We start from the raw sequence: 22,146 nt of genomic DNA on the forward strand, positions 1-22,146 counted from the left end.
CACAAGAAGCCATATTGAAGCTATATAGTGCTCTGATTAGGCTGCTCCTAGAGTACTATTTACAGTTTTGGTCACTGCAACATGCAGGGCTTGCCCAAGCCCTAGAGGCAGCGCAAAGGAGAGTGACAAGAATGATCCAAGCTCTTAGAGGAATGAGCTATGACCCAACAATAAGCAAGTTAGGGTTCTTAAGTCTTGAAAGGAGTCATTTCAGATCAGCATGTAAGACTTAAAAACAAATCTTCAATCCTAAAAGTTGACAAAAGAAACTCCCAACTTTTTGTATAACTTTTGAAAAAAGGTGCAAAAAATTGTGATCAGGGTCTGCATTTTGCTTTTGGGAATCAAGAGTCAGATTGTTTTTGCTGAATCTCTCACTGTATTCCAAACCAGAAATTGCAATTAATACAACATGCCAGTTTGCAAATATCATGTGTTGGACCCAAGGATTATGTTATGTCTCAGTACAGAATTATTGATCCTACCTTGAGCTATACCTTCCAAAGTGAGATATCTGCAGTTTGTTCTTCAATTACCAGAACAAGTTTAAATAAAACAAAAGGAATTGGAATCACTTTGTCTACAACAGCTCCTGACTGCTACTGGTCATCCCCTGAGGTTTCTAGGACAAAAGGGGAAGGATTTTTTAAGCATCTGAGGCTGCAACAGGAGTCACAAGAGCATGGTAGGTTGAAGTCTCTAAGTGAATTCCTTAATTAAGGAATCCTGGTTAAAAAGCACTGTGTTTTTGATGCTTATATCTAAACAAAACTATACGGTTTAATAATACAAATTCACCAGAATATAATTTATACATCTTGCCAGCACTGACTGCTCTTCAAAATCAAAACTCAGCCTCGCTATCCGCATCAAATACTGTGCAAAGATTTAATTTCACCAGACGTTGATGAAATTTATCAATGTAAAAGCGGTTCTTCATATTGCTATCTCTTTCATGAGCAGTAATTCAACATATTATTTTATTTATAAGGGGAATGGGGCAGTGTTAAATATACCACTGGCAACATTGAAGCATCCGTGATATTGTACTGTGGTTCCAAAAGCTGTATGCTGTGCTATACATGCTGCTTTTTTTTATTTTCCCACATCTGATCCCTGATGGTATCAGTATTTATTGCCCAGGTATAATTTTGCATTGAGTATCAACTGGGGCGAAATGTGCATTTAAATTTTCAATGGCAAACTCAGGTCCTTTCCTCTTCATTGCTCATTATAGTCCCAGTGCATGAAAGGAAATGACATAAATGGACAAATTAATTCATGCATATTAATTCAGCTGTGCTTACCTGCTCTGAGCAGTGCAAATAAAATCAATATTTTATTGTCATGCTTGAATTGCTCAGTGGCTACATAATGGCAATGCAAATAGTCCCTTCATGATTTAACCTCAAATTGACATGAAGACACATTCCTACGTCATCTACAAATATGCACACATCAATAAGCACTCATGCCTGGATGCATACACATATACACACACAAGCAATGGAAGGCCTGCCTCCACTTACACTGCCAAAACTTTATCAGATATAAGGATTTACTGTCCATTTTTGTTGTTATGGTTCTGTTTTTCCACATTTCTAAATTGTTTTTTAGTGTAATCTCTGCCATTATAAAAATATTTGACCAACAGAATGGTTGGAGCCTGGATTTTATTTCCAAAAAGTCTTATATTTGCACAGGATGTGCGTAGATGTGGGGGTTGGCGGGGGGGACAGGGAGGGTGGTATGTCTCAGCTGCTCAGACAAAGGCTAGCCCTCAGCTGTAGTTCTATAAACAAATCTACTCATGAACTTAAGCTACTATATAGCAAAATCTAATACCCAACTTTTTATTTTCTTGGCCCTCACCAATTTTTTCTTCCAACAGTTTCTTCAAAGTGTTTGACTCCTTTTTCCATCTGACAGGGTATAGTTCCAATCATCCTCTCGTACCTCACCTGCTGTTCTGCATGTTTCAGCTTTAACAGTGAATATCAACATGCCATTTGTCCACGAGTAACAGAGCCCAGCCCCATCTTCTCCAATCTCAACACACATGCACCATCGGGATGGGAAGGAGTCACAGAATAGTGATCAGAGACCTGTGATTCTTATGCACTTAGTCTTAGCCTTAGGATGTCTCTCAGCCTGGTTCACTTGGAGGCACTGAGCCTCTGAGGCAGAAGGTTGTAAGTTTTAACTCCACCTTCTGCATTGTTGGAGGTGCTGTCCTTCTGTTGAGACATTAAACCTATCCTGTCTGCCTCTTAAGGTGGACACTAAAGATTCCATGGCACTATTCGAAAAAAGTATGGAGTTTCTGCAGGTATCCCGGCCTACAATCCCCAAATAAAATTGCTTTTGCTTCTTGGCTTTTTGTAGGACATTGCTGTGCACAAAATGGCTGCCACATTCACCCACATAACATTCGGACATTCCACTTTACATTATATCCTGTGAAACGCTTTGAGATATCCTCCTGACATCAAAGGTGATTTACCAAATGTAAGGATTATTACATTTTTTGAAAATTCCAATTGTGTAGAATTTCTGTAGTCTGTTTTTATCTCCAGTCATTATTCACAAATGTTACATCTGACAAGAGAGAATTTAGTCAATTATCTTCAAATTCAACCTCTTGGTAAACAGGTGTGAAAATGCAATGGTTCAAAACACGGTCAGGGTAGCTAATATTTAATTATGAAACATTACATAATTGTCAATGTGATAGTTAGCATAGGTAACATGTAAGGATTATTATTATATCAGAGAATTGTGTTTCTTTGCTGCTTCCTACAGAATTGGGCAAACTCAATGTAACCGACATTTGCAAATATTGGAATGTGACGTTGGTGGCGAAACTCACAAAGCCAGCAAGATCCACAAAAACACTGGTGAGCAAAACACTGGTCAGTAAATGACAGTCAATGTTTTGCACTTCGTCAGCTTAGGATTTTTGTGAATTAATATTTTTGCAAATCTCACATGGATCTTGCAATTTGATAGTTCCAAACTAGAAGTCAGGACAACGGAAAGGCCATTGTACTCAATGAAGGTTATCCTTCAGCACATTAACGCCATACATATGAATATAAATAAAACATTGATTTGAAATTAGAAGTTATATCTTTTTCATCACCATAGTAAAGATAGGAGCAAGCATTTAATTGATGCAAATTTTATTTGTGTGTTCACTAAGTATTTTTTAGTGATCTACTGTAATTGCTTAGTAGATATTCTAGCATTCTTTTTGTAAAATTACTTTTTACTTGCACACTGCAATGATAGATATGAAAAATATTGCATGTGCTCTAAAAAGTATACCATTGAGCAATAGATTCAATGTGGCACTGCAACCATAATTTAAGCACATGTTTACTAGTCAGAAGATACAAATTACTAGTATAAAAAAGCAATGTCTGACTCATCCCTTTTAGTGAAGATTGAATACACGGTGGCACATAAGAAAGCATGTCACATTGTATATATCACTTGAAGTTCATGACATATCCTAATAACTACTAGAATAATGGATAGGCAGGTGCTGAATTATTGACATTTATGTAACCCTGAGTTGCCTTTTGGGTTGTTTCTGCACATGTAACACAGCTACATGAGACCTCGGAAGCCCAAAGCTAATAAAATGTATGAGGAGGGGCTGACATAAAATCAATGTAAGTTAACAGTGTGGGTGAGAAGATGAGTGATAACATGGACCTATGGGAGGTAAAGTCAGGCCTGATATATTGCAATGAACATCTGATATCAGAAGCATAAAATAATAAAATAAAATAAGTCAAATAATTTGCATGAACTGTCACAAGATGTCAGTCTGGGTGAACTGCACAGAGAAGAGATCATTAATAATAAAAAATCAGAGTATCTGACACAGGAGCACAGAGAATAATGACTGATCTGACATTGTAGCTGTACAGTTATTGAAAACTCATCTTGGGGAGGACACGTTTGCAGTATTGCTCCAGCTCTGTGTATTCAACTTAGCCTTCAGCTGGAGCACTATTGGAATAGTTTAACCATTGCAGAGAAAAGTCGATTCTGGATCTTACTTAGTTTGATGTGTTGCAAAGATTATTTTCTATAATTCAATTACGTTCTGGAAAAAGGTGAATGTTGTGCTTTGCCTTTGTGCTGTTCTGCTTTGTTTTATACAGTTGCTTGACAGTTGAGAAGAACCTGATATTCACAATTCTGTCCGCTCAAAGTTCCCGTTAATACTGTCCTTCTAACTCGCCTCTCCTGTCGGCACAATACTGATTGATCCGTCGCATTGACTTGAATGATTTTTTTTGTGCGTTTTATTTGAACCTGGAAGCTCACTTCAGTGTGTGCTCTCTCCCATCAAACAGCCAACATGCTCCATTCATGTCATTTTTAATTTATTGGAGCAATTTCAAGCTACCCTCAAAGATATAATTAGTGACAGAATTGAACGGTGATGACGAATACAGCCCATGCGCAGTGTTAAAGTTGGAATGATGAATTAGAAGCCCCACTTACAGACAATCCTCATATTTTTCTTTCTTACTTGTGTATAATGTACATAAATGTAGGTTAATTGAATCATTAACCTTTGCTCTCTTATTACTACTTTCCCACATTAGTCTAAGGCAAGGGGTTACTGCATAAAGATCTGTTGTTACTGAGGAAACTTACCATCTCTTTTTTGTTCCTCCTTCTCAGCAATACATTCAAAGGTACAGAATTGCAGTAAACCTGAAACAGCTGGTACAGAGACGTAAAATCTTTGTGGCTTTTGTATTTATGAAGACATGACCACCAAGGAAAACAGGGAAGTATCTCTCATCTAACTTTAATAAAAAAAATTACTGTGATCTTGTAAACTACAGCAAAACATTGTGTGAATGCCAAGTTTTTTATATATGTCACAAGGCAACCTAAGTGCACTACTGCAGCAGCCTGACTGGTAGCTTTGATGTGCAGCACAAGAATCTGCTTAGCCGAGGTCATCAGTTAGTAGAAAACAATTTTCCTCGTACACATAGGCAGGCTTACTGCTGTGCTTCTGACACAGACAGATTAGATTTTAAAAGCTGCATAATTTAGGTGGCAAGAAACGTGCCTCTTGACCAGAACTGAAGCAGAATAAATGGCATTTGTCCATAAATGTAGAAGTAGAAAGCTTAGGCTGCAATTCATATCTTAGTTTATTTACACTTTTAATATGCGATAGACATGATTTACCTCATCACACTGGGAGACTTCGATATTGAGAGCCAGATGTTTTCATTCATCAACTATCAAACCAAAGAATTTAAGTCACTTCTCAAAGATGCTGCCTAGTATCACGGAAATACAGTATTTGAGTCAACTGCAACATTTATAATTCTTCAAATCCAAATAAAGCAGTTTTTTCTGCAGGTGCTTTTTATCCCTCCGGAATCTAGGGAGATGTGATTCATAGAAGAAAAGAACATGTCTAATAAAGAGCATATGCATATTGAATGCTCTGTAGCACAGAAATTCAAGTCACGCCTCACAGTTAGCAATCCGTTATATAGAAGGAAAAAAAGACAAGTAGAAAATATAGGATCTTCTAAGACAGAGAAATAGACACTTTATGACTCATTTATGCAGTTGAGAGTGAATCATCTCAGGAGGCGACTTTGGTTCACTTCCAGCACTAGAGCAATGTCGAGCAGGAATCCTCATTTATACTTCCTGCTCTTCTTCGCATTGGCTGGGAGATGTTCAATAGATCTGTCCTGCATCAGGTCAAAAAGAAGCACTGGTGATACGATCTACACAAGGTGAACAAGGCAGTTGGGCTCCAGCACAATTCCAAGCTGCTTAACCAAGTTATATTGCACTTTTTGCAGCCATGATTCTCTAGAAAAAAAAGTGCAGTGTAATTCTAGTATCTGACGTAGCTTGAATCAGCAGAAAAAAATGGCCAACTTTATTTCTTTTGCCAGCATGAAACAAAATATGGTTACACTTTTGTGAGTGGCAGATTTTCTGTGCCAATGTATAATGATAAAAAGACTTGAAGGGAAAATGTGGCTTCATAGTTGAGAAACATCATATTAATTGAGAAACATTCAATGACTACTACCCCTTCCTAGGTATGTGGAAACAAATTGCTCAAGGCAGTTTTATTTTAATTGGACACATTTTTAATAATAATATAATTATACTTGCATTTGATGTAGTGCCGAATAATGTCAAACTGTCTCAAAGCATCTCACAGGAAAGTGTTCGTAAAGTGTAGTAGTGTATTTGTAGGCAAAGGCATCAGTCAATTTCCACAATGAAAATGCAATTTTTAGGTGGTAGTGTGATTGATTTTTTTGTTTGATAAATGTTTTTTGGCCTTGATCAGCTGATGAGGAGAGGAAATGTCTTTCTGTTTAACCCAGATATAACTTGAAAGCGATTGGATCGTCGGGATTAGGCCTGGCCTAGGCAGTAAATCTAAGAGGATATTAGCTGTCAGTCTCTGTATTCACGAGATCTCAAGTGCAACTAATTGCTCTGTTGCTGGTTGAATAACTCTTTGGCCTCACTGTGTAGCCTATGGATTAAAAGCAACAGAGGGCAAATGAATTTTATTCATACAGAACAAAAGTTTTTATACATTTTTAACAGTTACATTATTTGTGTCCTCTGATTTCCTCCTCTGCTGAAGGCACTGACTCGTGTGTTATGCTGATTAATGAGGTATGCTGCCCTCTAGCATGATACTCATTAGGAGTGAGACTAGTCTTCTTAAAAAGCTAGTTGACTGATGGACACGATAGCCAAAATTGATATTAACCTCAAACCACCCAATCCAGCATGGAGTAGTTAGAAATCATAAACAGGAACTACATTTTTTTCCCTATTCCTTAACCCAGGGCGCAAAGAAAAACTTTGGTCCCCACTCTGAAATCCAGCAGGGACCAGCTAAATTGGTACAGATCAGGAGGTCCAAACTTCCACTCAGTCTTTGGCTGCGAGACTATCTTATCTTAATATTAACGATGGAGCAGAATTATGGAAAATTATTCTAGTTAGTCTTGATTTGGATGCCTGTTCTTTTTCAGAGGGACCATTTATCCACTTTACAAAACCGTAGCGTTCAAAGAAGTCATCAAGTCAAATATATTTCCATCTTGAAATTACAAGAACATTACAACAAGCAAAATCATCTCGAATTGTACTGATAGGATCTTTATTAGTACATCTGAATATAATGCAATACAAATTTAGATTCTTATAGCACCTTTCACATCGGGAAAACATAAAGTGCTTGTGGACACACTGCTTTAATCTCAGTTTAGTATGATAGGCTGCAGACAGAATATTCTGACCAAGGCTATCTAGAGTTAACAGCGTTCTGGAATTGCTAGGATTCATTTCTGCCTCAGTTAAGTTCACTTGTTTATCAAATAGATTGACATGCTGTATGGTTATTCCTTGGGCCTTTACTGAAATTTGGAGAATTTATGCAATCTCAGATAGTATAGATGGAGCTAGAGCTTCACATGAGGAAAATGGGAATAGAAGGGTATGGGAGGGAGTAAAGGAATGGGTGAAGAGTCATGTGGAGTATAAACACCGGCATGGACTGATTAGATCAAGTGGCCTGTTTCCGTGCTGTACGTTCTTTTGAAAAATCTTTGTAAATTATACCAATATATTGTTTTCCCCAATAATGGATGCAATAAGCTTTGGTCCAACTCTCTTGAAAATAAAACAAAGCATCAACAATAACCAAATGAGAGTACTAATTTAATATTCTGTAGCACATATGAAATCTGTGGTTGGCTCCATCAGTGATATAAATGAGGTCTTCCATCAGTAATTGTGCTGCATATTTTATATTTTGATTTGTTGCTGGACTTGGGACTGAAAGCTTGCAATCAAAAGCTTCTGTAGTTATACCTTAAAAGGCATACTGAACTGACTTTAAACATCAGGAAGAATTTGTTGATAGACACAACAAAAACAAAAATGTGATTTATAATAATAATAATCCTTGCATTTGATATATTTGATATAGCACTTTTCACATCTTCTAGACGTCTCAAAGCACTTCACAGAATATACTGTAGAGTGAATTGACTGTATACTTTGTGGGTGAAATGCAGCAGCCAATTGCACACAGCAGTGTCCCACAAACAGTCATGGATTGAAGTGACCAATTTTCTTTTGAGGGATTATTATCAGGCGTGTGGAGTAAGGAAACTTGCCCAAGGTTTTGCCCTGTCGGGAATCGAACCCAGGTCACTTGCCTGCAAGGCGAGTGCTGCAACCAGAGCTACAGGATTCCTTTACAGACATTTTAAAAATCTCAAACGTTGACATGTTCTGTACGGAAGCAAATCTTTAGGCGCATAATATCTATGCTACTGTTATCTGTTTTTCTAAATCAACTGCACTTTCCAGTTTTCCCCATATTACTCAATGTTTTTACTGTTCAGGTCCTCATCCAGTTCTCTTTTGAACAATTCTATTGATTCAGCTTCAATAGCCACCTGTAGCAATGAATTTCATAGCAGTTAACAATGAAAACAGTAGACAGCACATGAGATGAAAGTGAAATTTAGCGATGACTGAAGGCACCGTCCAAGAGATATATCTTTAGAAGATATGTGAAAACAGGGAAAGAGGTACCAAAGAAAGTGTTTCTTCCAAGAGTCTTCCAGAGGGCAGGGCTGTGCTGCCTCAAGTGGAGAAAATGAAAATGTGGTTTGAGTAAACCAGTTAATAGGGAGAAGCATTTGCAATAAAATGTAGAATATAGTGATTTTTCCTTCAGGAAAGTCTGTCTCATTTTGCTTTTGCAGCTGGAGGCTATGATTGAAACAGTGGTGGCAAAATTGTGACCAGTGATGTGTTATTTAACACTGATGTTAATTATCACATTTATGATCATGCAGACAACCTGATCAGTGGATGACTCAACAATGGATGTCCACAATTGGCAATTGCTTTCTGGTACCTCATGTTAGTACTCATTGTACTGTACAAGAATCTAAGTACATTGTACATTGAATCTGAGTACATTGTACAAGAATCTAAGATAGATTAGATGAGGAACCTATGTGACTATGGGGCAACATCATAGTCAGGGCCTGCCCTCACCAAACTGAACCCGTGGATATTTCCAGCAAGAATGCCAACTGAAGCAAAAGCAGAAATCCTGGTCAATTATCCCATCCTGAATTCAGGATGTTGAGGCTTATTAGAGACCCAACCACTACCATAACTTGAATCTCAAAATCTTGCATGCTGCTCACCTTGGTATAAATGTCACCAGTGTCATTAAATGTACATGTACTGCTGGCCATCCTGTCAGCGTAATAAGTAATGACCTAATTTAGCATGTACCAGACTCCAGAGAAGTCAACTCTAGGATGTTGCAGCTGCCATTTCAAACAAGTACAAATTCAATCCTGTAAAGTAATGAACAGTTACAATGCAATGTGTTCTTTACTTGTTCTTTCTCATTGTAAAGTTATTTTTCTTTACAAGACTTACAATTTTTTTGTGTTTTTTTTAACACATATCCCAAGTCACAAACCAAGGAACTTACGATGCTATATGAAATCCTTGACAGGCACTGTTAAAATAGCTGTAAGTTTCCCTACCCTGGGGGAAAACGTTACATCATTTCACTGAAGTATTGGTTCAACTATTTTGAGTTTGACTTATTAAAGGACACCTGTGGGTTTTACTATCATTACAGCTATAAATTAGTTGGGGTAATGCAGATATTTATTACATTTGCACTCCTTTTCTGATAAATGTCACATTGATAGAGCTGCAGGTAGATTGCCCTCCTCCCTCCAATATTGTTCTCAATAGTTTGTGAAACCTGCTCCATGGGATTGGATGTCTGGCTCATGGATTGTAATCTTAGAATGATGAGTAGGAAGATATCTTGCTTCCCAAGCAGAGGCGAAAAACCAGAGAGAAATATAAAAAAGGACAATTGAGAAGAAAAAAAATAACTCGGACAAACACCTGTCTGAATCCTGAAAGCAGTTCAGTGAACCCCAGGGGAGGGCTGAACCCCCAGCAAAATGAGAATCTATCACATCAATCCTATGCCTTTCCACACTGTTATTAGCAATGTCACTGTGTCACATGTCAGCTCTGTCTGCAGCTCCTAACTCGCTCTTCTCTGATATATAGATACAGAAACAAGATTTATACCTTAGCCACATGTACTTTAAAGAGAATAAAATGAGGGGCAATGAAACCTTGCAGAAAAGAAACAAAATGGTCATCAAAATGGTGTTGACATACAACCCTAATAATTTATATAAAATTACTGACAGCATCACCTTTCCTCTGAGAGATGCAGCTAAAAAATATTTCAACTGTGAGACCTTTCAACTCACAGTATTTTCAATCCAGCTGACATTACCTTTTAAGTCAATAAATAATTAAGAAGAGACTCAATAGCTCTAGAAATGCTTGAACACTTTATTGCCCAACAGAAGGTTGAAGATTTGAGCTCCAGAGGTGACCATCACTCCAACTGACTTCTATGGTTGGGTGCTTTTTCTAAGCTAATTCAATGGAACAGCTTACTTTTTGGTGGAGGTGGGGAAAGGAAAAACAAGGGCACAGTTAACTTACTCCACTTAAAACATGCTTGAATATTGGGGATGGAGAATATTAAATAACTGTGGATGTTTTCCTGGTCACTCAGTGACAAGATTCTGAGATCAGCCAGGGTGATGATCATAGCTACTACTATAGTATTAGTAACCTCTAGTTAAGACAATCCACTGAGTTCCCACTCCTGATCACTGTCTATTTTATTCACACTATCTGTTTTTTCACACTAGATTACTTGCTGATTAAAAGTTGTAACCAACAATACCGGGGTTTGGGTTTTGATATATGAATGGAGCAGAAACATGAACTTGAGGTACTCAAAGATCCTGATTGTTCTGCACTGCTCTATAATGATAATCTTTGACATTTGATATAGCTCCTTATCACGTCATCAAGAGGTCTCAAATCTATTAACTCTCTGTTAATAAAGAAAGCCCAGAGATGGAATCTTCTGTGCAGCACACACCAGACTTCAGGAATTTGTGTCTGCAACATTGAACATAAAGTACAAGTTCAGGACTGTAATGTGATGAACGATGACAATGCAATTTTACTTTAATTGTTTTTGGTGAGCAATCATTTTTTACGTCCATAAGAAAAATTGTGTAAAATGTGTCCTCTTCCCTCTTATCTTATATCTCTTTAGGGCTGGTGGGTTCTCTTGCAGAAATTGTATTGTGCAAATAAGGGAAATATATTGGTCCTTTTGGAAAAAAACGGACTGCAGCAAAAACATTTTGACTATGGCAGGAAAGTGAAAGGGCAGTACATTGGGATTAAAAGATATAATCAAACAGATGTAACAAGGTGAATGGACTGATTGGTCCTGTTTTCCCTTGTTCCTGTAAAGAACCCAGATTTGACACTGGTTTCCGACAGTAATATTAATATTAGTTAGAGGTGCTCACAAAGAAAAGCTACCAAAGATCTCTCTCGCTGTGTACATCATCAGAGAAAAAAATCTCCTGACTGAAAACAGTTAACTATTTTATCGACACCTGTGTATCATTTTGGTTTTGATTATTCATTTCACTTTCTTCTCACCGATTTGCACTTTGATTAAAGTCGAAGGATTCTTTCAGAATTGACGGAAACACTTACCACAAGGGCTTTTCAGTAAAAGGTGGCATTTCTCTGGTATAGCAGTAAATGAAAGGAAATTTGAGCTACAAATGTTTTTCACTCAAGCATGAAAACAATATTGGCCTCCTGCTGGTCCTGAGCAGTGAAATCAGTGTCAGAATAAGCCTGGCTAATGAGAGAACATATCAAGACTCCACTAACAGAGTCCTCCTTTGGGAAGACCAAAGGTTTCAGAATTCAATGGAAATAAACTGCAAGTTTTAAGTTTAGAGTTCAGGGTTTACAGGCTTTTATATTTCACGTTGTGAATAATTGGTTGTTTATTTCAAAAACTAAACAAAGTTAGGATTCAAGTGAAATACTTGAGACAATTTATTTCCTATAGAAATAGCATGTGAATGCAATATCAGCAGGTGGAATGTGTCCCTCCAGGGCAGCACATAATTTACAATCAATACTCTCACCGGGTTTGAGGGAAAATTCCGCTGCCTGGAAAAGCATTCATTCAAATACGTAACAATAACCAATAAAAAGAACAAATTAGTACAATCTTTAACATCAATCAAAGTAAATGTATGGGGGTTTTAAGAACTACAATAGCCTTTAAGCACTGCAATTCAAAAAAATTTAATTTGCTGTAATGTTTTAATTGGGACCTAGGCAACATATTAATGTTACAATAACATTGCATTTGACAAAGCACCTAATTACATTGTTGAAAGGTCTCAAACGCTCTGGAAAGTGTAGTGACTGTGTATTTGTAGGCAGATGAATCAGCAACTTGCAGGCAAACAGTCATGATGTGAATGATCAATTTATCTAGAAGGTTGTTGGCCAGGATTCTGGGAGAAACTCCCTTTTCTTTTCAAATAGTGCCAGTCGGATCTTTAACATCCACCCAAACAGACAGATGGGACCTTAGTTTAGCATGTCAGCTGAGAGACAGCACCTCTGACAATGTGGCACTCCCCTAGTATTGCAATGGAATATGATCCTAGATTATGAAATCAAAGACCCAACGTGGGGTTTAACCTACAACCTTCTGACTCAGAGGCTAACAACTGAGGAGGTCTGAATGAGGTGCATAAAACAGAGTTTATTAATGAGCATATTTTCTAAAGGAGTAAAGTTACAACAAATTACATATATTTTACTTACTAATTGAATTAAATCTGATATGAGGTTAAAGAAACTAATAATAGTATTAAGTAAAGCACATTTTTTAATTGACAAATTAAGCTGAAAGTAAAAGATGGAGAGTAACATGGAGAATCCGGAAAATTCTTAAATAAAGAATTAACTTTGAAGAACAACAGAGAATTGGCTTCAAACTAAAGACTAAATTCAACTTTTTGAAAATCCCACGTTTCTAAAATACTACAAAGAGTACCAGGTGCAGTTTTTCCCCAATAGTTGGGACTAAGGTTAATTTGTGTGCATAAAAGTTGAGTGGAGCCATTGACATCAATGTCTCCAGTTTGACTGCATGCAACACATAAACAAGAGAACAGCTCAGTCACCTCTCATACATTATTGAACTTGTGACCTGTGCATAGGTTTAGTTCTAATGATCAGCGACAGCTGTTTTCTAATATCACTTTTTGTCTCCCAGGGTTTGGATTCTACCAGTGAATCAATAGGAATAACACTTGTGTCTACCAGCAGAGTTGAGCCTCAGCAGAAATTGAGCCTCAGCAGAAATCCTTGGGAACTAAACAAGAGAGGTGTTGAGGCCAAATGGTGAAAAGCACAGACACGAGTGGAAAAAAACAATACTTGAGCTAAGCAGCAGAGTTACTGGTGAACTGAACTATAGATGTACCAAAAGGATGATGCCAGCAGCTGAACAGCAGGTGTATTGAGGAGTTAAATAAATAAGGTACTGCTGGAGAACTAAGCAGAGATGTAAATACATATTCCAGAGTGGTGTTTCCTGTTAATAGTATTTTTCAGTCAATATATGAATAAAAACTTTGTTGACTGGCCTTTTCTGATTAGACCTTCCTGTTCACAGTAACCATGTGGTGAGTCAGCATCTGTTATAAACTTTGGGCTCACTTAGATTCATTCTATTTGGATACCAGCTAGACCCCAAAACACACAGGCACTGCACTTTACAATATATCCTGTGGAGCACTTTGGGAAGCTCTCCTGATGTGAAAGGCGCTATATAAAATGGAAGGATATTTATTATTATTATTATTAATCCTTATTCTGTAGATTTTAATTCCCCTTTGATATGAAAACTGCACGTTCCTTATTAGCAATACAGTTGTTAGAAAACGCATGCTCTTGAACATCATCAAACTCACTCTAGGGGGTGAAAAATAATACCAGCAAAATACAGATTTGCTGAAACACAACTATTGTATATTTATTAGTATTATTATATATTTATTAAATAATAAATTAGAACAAACCTTGTGTTAAATGAGGAGAGCACACATGGCAATATTTACAGGCAATTAAAGAGAAAATATTAATTATTGATAATTGACTGATATATGTTGAATATTTTGAGACAGTTGAAGAAGGCAAAAGGTGAAACTTTGGCAAGGCTATTAATTTAAAGGCTTACAAGCCGAGTCTTTGATTCTTGGCTGCCTGATTGGGAAATTCCTATTTGTAGGGCCAGAGAGCGTGGATATTGCCCCTTTTATGCAAATCAAGCCTATGAGATAAATATAAACAAAATAATTTATTCACAACCCACTCCAATGGCTAGAATCATAAATTCATATCACTTCAGTGAATTCAAAGAGGGTGGAGATGGTTTCTGAAAGAAGGATAGACCGCTTACCAGGAGGGTTCAGTGGCATCTAGTGGTCATTATCAATGGTATGTATTCTTACAAGGAATGCTTAAAAAGGAGCAAACTTTACCTCTATATTATTTATTCTATTTAATCTGCAGTCACTAACATATCTCAAATTCAAACATGATTGCAGCATATTGAATTTCACCCTTGCAATGTGCATTATAATGCACCTTCCTTAGTGCATAAGATGGTTAAAAAAATAGCTACGTATTAATGCGGTAAAAATATTTCCATCTCAAATATAATCCTTTATTTAGTGATACTTGCAATCTTTTCTGGTCATTTCTCCGATATGTCCAAACTGTTTTACGTCAGCTTGCTCACGACGCCCGGACTGTTCCTGGTAAGTCGAGAACTTTTCTTCTCTCACCATCAGATTTTAACTCAAATTGATTCAGACAATTAATATTGCTGGGGTAGTTTGTTCCTCTCACTCAATGTGCAAAATGAGCAGATATATGTCTGTGGTTTCAATAATGTCGACTGCATGAACTACGTTTAGTTTTTAATTTAACAAAATAGATCTAAACTAGTTAAATTGAATTGATCCCTTTCTTCCTGATTTTAAATTGTTTTAGAATAAAATGCGTGCTAGACTCGCCTGATGGTTTCATGCATAAATACACCAAGTGTTGATGTACTGAGTTTGCTGAATACAGTCAGATTACAAAGGAGCACTAGCATTGTTCTTACTGTCCTTGGCATAGGGAGGGGAAAGATCAGCCTTGGTTCCTTCTTCTGATTATTATTCAGTGATCCCTGCTGGAAAGTGCACTCACATGGACTTCAGACAAGGAACAGAACTGTGATTGACTAATATTAGAATTGGATCCATTTTACTCTGATAAAAATAGAAATCTATTTCCACAATCTTTACATTGGAGTTGACTCAATACAAAGTCAGAGGAAGTGGAAAATTGCTTAGTTTTAACATGCCTTTCACATCAATTTAGTGTGAAATTTCTGCAAATAAAAATATTTGTGCAAACAAAATTAATAAGATTTGAGGCACATGATTGAAGGCCACCTGCCAAAATTACGTGAAGAAATGGTTTCACCAGGACATTGATTCGTACCACTGCAGTCAACATGGAGTTGATTTAAACCATTAAAGTAATTGGTTTGTGGAATTCTTTGCCGTGAACCATATCACAAGTCAATTAATTAGCTTAAAAGTGAATTAGATAGATGCTTGAAAAGGAGAAGTATTAAAGGGTATGAGAAGTGAGCAGAATAGTGGAATCTCATTGGCTCGTATGGAGAAAAACATCAGTGCAGACTTCACAAGATCGTAACAGAAGTACGGATGAAGAAGGACTTTGGTCCACTTGATCTCATTCTCCCTAACACAGCATTGAGCTGCTTTTTTAAATTGCATCCACCACACTGGCTCAACCTTCCTGTTCATTTGTTTCAATTGGTAATCACCCTTTGGGTAAAGAATGATCTGCTTCTGTGCTATAACATTCTATGATTCTAAAAAATCACTTCAGCCATCACCTAAAAATGGTCCCTTAAATGCTCTGAGCAATCAGAGTCAAAGAATTGCTCAGGTACCATCTTTAACGTTATTATAGAGCTGGTACATAAAAAACCTAACTGGCCTTTGGCACCATTTAGTGGAATTTTGTGAATGCAAAGAGCTCTCTTCAGCCCATGGCTAATACAATTTGGGATGGGGAAATATAAATCATGGTTCCAATTCCTAATTTCTTTATCTCTTGGTATAAACATTAAGCAGTGTAGAGCATGAGCAGGCTCCATATTCCTGATGCTCCTTATGATCACCATTGTCAGAACACCATAGCCACAAGGGCTTAAACTGTTTAAAGAGGAGGTTGACTATAACATTTGAAGGATAATGAAGGATGGGCAATAAATGTTGATCCTACTAGCATATCCTCCATCTCAAGAAACAGCAATCCAAAATCCGAAATCTCCAGGTCAATTTCAGGAACTTAGGAAGATCAAAATTAAATTGAAACTAAACTTTACTTTAAATGGAGCAAGAAAACACATAGGATTTTATTCCAGAACAAAGAGGTATATCAAATGCAAATCAGCAAATTAATTATTTTGTTTTGATAATGAGATTTCCTACAACAAATGGTAAATAAAAAGATTGATATTTTTAGCAAGTGGTGTATAGAAATCGCAGCACAGAAGGAAATTGTTTCGCCCTTTGAGCCCCCCTATAGTGATATTATGGCACATACTGCATTTTCCCCATGTATTTCTCATCTTCAAATGTTTACCCAATTCCCTTTCAAATGTTAAGAAGTGTTTTTTTTCCATTATCCTGACCAACACTCTTCACTTCAATGGATATTTCCTGACACATCCTGTGGAAGCTCTTTGAGATGTTTTGACAATGTGACAAATCAAAGGTAAAGAATATTATTTCTACTAAACAGTGAGAATAATCCTTCACAACAACAAAAACAAGATTACATTTGTACAGCGCCTTTCACGTTGAGCGGACATCCCAAGGCACAATCAATCCTCTTAGCTTTTAGACTTTGAAGATTTCTATGGTGAAGGTTTTCCACACGTGTCAACCATCCGGCTGACCAAAAAAAAGAATTCTATTACATCGCCTCATAATCTCTCAGTTCTAGTACAAACATACCCAAGTTGTTGAGTCTATCATCATAACTAAAACCTTTCATCCATTGTATTATCCTTGTGAACCTACATGGTACACCCAGAATGACACATGGTACAACTTTATAATGCATACAGTATGATGGAGCCCATAGTCAGGACAATGGGCTTGGGAATTCTTAGTGACCTTCAGGATCCCTGATCCTTAATTTGGGTAGTTTCATAAACAGTTTCAAAATTTTCACTTGTATTGCAAGCTTCAAAGATTGTTCAGAAGTCAAACAGTTAAAGAAAAGCAGTGCAAGACACCCAGTATTCTGTTTGAAAGTTATACAAACTATATTACATTTGTGCTCTTTATCTTCTTTCCTCTCTGATTCACCACTTCCATTTAATTGTTACAAAAAAGTTTATGACATTATATTTTAACAGCATTAACTGCTTTGGTCAAAGGAAATGGTCGGACCAAATGAGTGATAATCTTTTGCCTAAGATTCATAGCATTAGTATTTGAGTTTGGAATGTTCTAAATCAAAATGACTGCTGATTTTATGGATTAAAGTCCTAATACATTTCTCTGAACTGAAGCTAATCTAATGACAATCAGGAGGGTTTTATATAAATTTTAAAATCTAGTCTAGAATGTGAAAATAGGATTGAAAAAATTGAATCAAGTCATTTAATTGAATTATCACTGTATAAATCCTGAATGCCAAAATGCCATACAGTTCACCTTTTATAAAATTTGTATAGGTATCTAAAGCAGATTTCAATATACAAATGAATCAGAAGATTACAAGAGAGGATGTATGAACAACAACAATAAATAAAGAAGGTTTTTCCACTAATTTCATCTCATTCTTTCAGAATACCTATTTTACCATCTTCCCAACAAAGAATCAAACTGGTTTTGTAAATGAATCCAACATCCTGGTGTTTGCCACTATTCCTGGTAACTTATTCTAACTCGTAATTTTTTCAAACAATTTTAGTCTGTATCAAGATATGAGTAATACTAGAAATCGGCCAGCCAAAATTTACTGCCCATCCCTAATTGCCCTGAGAAGAAGGTGGTGAGCCTTCTCTCTAAACTGCTGCAATCTATGTGGGGATGGTCAATTTGCCCAATAGGGAAATCTTAGCATTTGAATCCTGTGACAATGAAGAAACAGTGATAGTTGTCCACATAAAGATGGTGGTGAGTGATGTAGAGGGGAATTTGGAGATGGAGGTGGTCCAATGATTACATACCTTTTGTTCTTCTGAATGGTGGAAGATGCATAGCTAATAAAAGCTAGCAAACAAACACAACATTTTATTCATATTTTGGTGAATATTTCATGGCCTATCTTTCTTCCTTACACTTACACAAACATTGATAATTCCAGGAAGTCATACAGTTGGATTAGCAGTTTTATATTTTTCATTTCTTATTTGTTCTTCAAACTAAATTGTTGGTGCACCATTCATTATTGAGGTTTCACATCTGAGCCGTTTTCTGATGAAAATCCCTTGAGGATTCAGAACTAAAATAAATAGATCCAACCGCAAAGAATCCAGCCCCAAGTCCAATGTAGGTTGAAATCTATTGGAAACTTCTGCTTCAACTGAGTTAATTTAACTCTTCTCCGCAATTCAAATAATAATAATAATCCTTGCATTTGATATAGTGCCTTATCAGTCTTCGAGATGTCTCAAAGCGTTTCCCAGAATATACTGTAAAGTGAATTGACTTTATATTTTGTGGGCGAAGACATATGTTGCCTTAGTTGGATTATGTTCAGCATATTTACATGATTCCCATCCAGATTATCGTGTTGTTTCCCTGCATTCCAATATTATCTATTATTTTCAGTTATTTAATCTGAGATATTTTAGGTTACCTCATGTGACTCACATTCCTTTTGAACAGAAGGTCTAATTTTTAAGAGCAGTACCAGCATGGCAGATTCCCTTTGCAATGGCATTATCATACATTTTACTTTAAAAAAATAACGTTTTGAGAGTAGTGCACCAGCAACTTAACTGTTCCAGGTGCATTGACAGACATTCAAGTGAGATTATTATATCTGTCCATAAACTGTCAATGTAACGTGGTTGGTCTTAAGGAGATAAAAGCAGAGTGAAATTGAAGTGTCTTGAACTGCACATGTCTGAAATCAGAGGAACTCTTCTTTTCATTTAATTTAAGCCACAATTCTTTTCCATTTCTTGCAGCAGCATTTTCTTTATCTGAAGTTCTGTTGTTAAGTGATAGCATTGCTATACCAATGATTTCTGCCGCAAACACAACCTATACTAAATAGTTCTTTCATGGTCTCAGTGGATGAGATCCACTCACAATAAAAATGTCCTCATGTCACAGACTAGCTTTCATATGTTGCTCACAAGATAGTCTGTAATGTTACACTCTGCCTTGTTTATTTTCAGCTTCTATCGATCATTTTCTGGCTCAGAGCCTATGTTCTACTACAACCTATTTATCCCATGTATGTGGAACAAACACAATGGTGTACAACATCAACTAGTAATCAGTCACTGCATTCTTATTATGCATTCTATGCCCTAGATTTATTTTTTCCATGCCTCACAATAGTCTAATGTGCTTTTTCTTGGGATGTGAACCAAATCTTCTCTGCATTGAGGTTCAAATTGATCTGAAAGATCTAGAGTTTACATTTTCAAAAAGGTAAATGTAAACTAAATGAGTACTTAGAGTTGCATTGCATAGATTATACATTAGCATCATTACTAGCCATGCTCCCCAGTGGACATCTTGAGATTAGATGCATTGTGCACCAAGAATTACATAACCTGCTCAGTGGACAACAAACTAATAGACACTTTTTAACTTTTAAAATATCTATAAATTATCTGTAGTAAATTGTTGCCCACAAAATACATGGTCACTTCACTTTACAGTATATCTTGTGAAGCACTTTGAGACATATCGATGATGTGATAAGATGCTATATGGTGGAAGGGAGTGCACAAGGGACGAACAGGGGGTGAAAAACAGCCGATCAGAGGCAGCAGGTGGTGGAGTGGGAGGTAAGCAGGTCGGATAGGTAGGGAAGTGCAAGGGAATGAAGTGATTTGAAAACAAGTGAGACAATCTTGAAATCGATCTGTTCGGTTATTGGGAGCCAGTGGAGCCTGGCAATGACTGGCGTGATGGGGGTACGGAGTTTTGTGGGGGTGAGTATCCGGGCAGCGTAGTTTTGAACAAATTGGATTTTGTGTATGGTGGAGCTGGGGAGACCAGCCAAGAGGGCATTGGAATAGTCCGGCCGGGAAGTGACTAAGACGCGGATGAGGATTTCAGCTGCATCGGTTGTGAGGTATGGAAGGAGACGGGCAATGTGGCTGAGGTGGAAAAAAGCGCTCCTGGTCAGGAAATGGATGTGAGGTAGAAAGGAAAGCTGGGGTTCATAGTAAAATCCTGAGAAATGCTTTGAGATGTTCTGACCACTTGACAAGGCACTATATCAAATGAAAGTATTATTATAATCTAATAAATATGAGATTTTATAAAAGAATCTGAAAGTATTACATTTGGACCATTGAAGCCTCTGAGCCCCAGGTACACCATTGGCTTTAGTTTCTTCGAAAATCACTCGAATCATATTTGAAAAAAAATTTGCAAAATGTTTTCAAATTTCACCCATAAAATATGCAGTTAATCCACTTTACAATATATTCTGTGAAGCACTTTCAGAAGTCTCAATGACGTGAAAAGGTGCTATATCAAATGCAAGGATTATTATTATTATTTCCCCCTCATATACAGAACATTTGTAATACTTTCAGATCAGTATCTTCTTCAGAAAATTTGATTTAAATTTACGAAAAGGGATAAACTCTACAGGTTGAAAGTAATCATTTTTTAGTGAAACACTTACAGCTCTTTGTGATAGCCAGTGGTGAATATGTTAGTCTGTGGCCATTACAAGATTGATTAGAATGCAGGTCATGCAGGAAATATCCTGTCTGATGTCTGATAATTTAAAAGGAATCTAGGGATGTTGGTTATTGTAACCTCAACTGACAAACTGGACTGGACTCATTGAAATTCCACATATCAGCAAAAAATTGCTTTTATTCTCAGAGTCAGGAAAGGGTGATTCTCCAATCATCAGTCACTTATCCACGGGCAGAGAATAAGATGAAACTCGCTCACCAAGGTTGATAGCTTTGACCATCAAAGTGTTACTGCCATCAATTGATCGACGCAATTAGAATTAACTGTTAGTTATTAACCAATAATAGAATTTTATTTAAATCTTTTTTGACACACAAAAAAGAGCTATTTCCATCATAGAAGCACTTCTGGGACTCAGTCCAATTTGTGCTCACTGGTTTCCTAATAGAGACAAATTGGGATTTCTTCCGCTAACTAAAAATACATTATCTGAACTGAGGGTACTTTGATGTGATGAGATGTATTTCCAGGGTGAATTTCCTGCAGGTGAAGCCTGTTATCTCTTTGACAATGAAAATGGAGACCTTTTTCTGGGTAGAATCTAGTATCTAGTTATCTATTGTAATTGTGTTGTGCCCTCAAGAAAAACAGGTATGGCATTCTGTACTGGGGGACCCACACATAGATTGTTCTGCTGTCTCCAGGATCACGGGACTAAATGTAGATCTCCTTCATTCCTCCGGGTATGGCCTCCTCCTCATCCCCCGAGTCCTCCATTCCACACTTGGCGCCGTGCCTTCAGCCACTACGCCCCGAGGCTCTGAACTCCCTTCCTCGCTCCCTTCGCCTCGCACCCTCTCTTCCCATTTTCAGGTCTTTGCTGAAGACCTTTCTTTTCGACCGCGCCTTTGGTCACCTTCCTCCCCCTCCCCCTGGCTCGGTCCCGGGATCCGTTACTGTGAAGCGCTCTGAGACGCCGTCTGGCATGGAGGGCGCTATATAAATTCAAGTTGTTGTTGTTGTATCTCTGGCTCTATGATTGTCAGGTATTGTGTGGGGAGAGGCGGTTGGGAATAGGGATTGGTGGCATGAATATACAAAGTGAACTTTACTGATATTGATT

This window comes from Callorhinchus milii, unplaced genomic scaffold, assembly GCF_018977255.1.
Source record: "Callorhinchus milii isolate IMCB2004 unplaced genomic scaffold, IMCB_Cmil_1.0 Scaffold4, whole genome shotgun sequence".
Taxonomy (NCBI): domain Eukaryota; kingdom Metazoa; phylum Chordata; class Chondrichthyes; order Chimaeriformes; family Callorhinchidae; genus Callorhinchus; species Callorhinchus milii.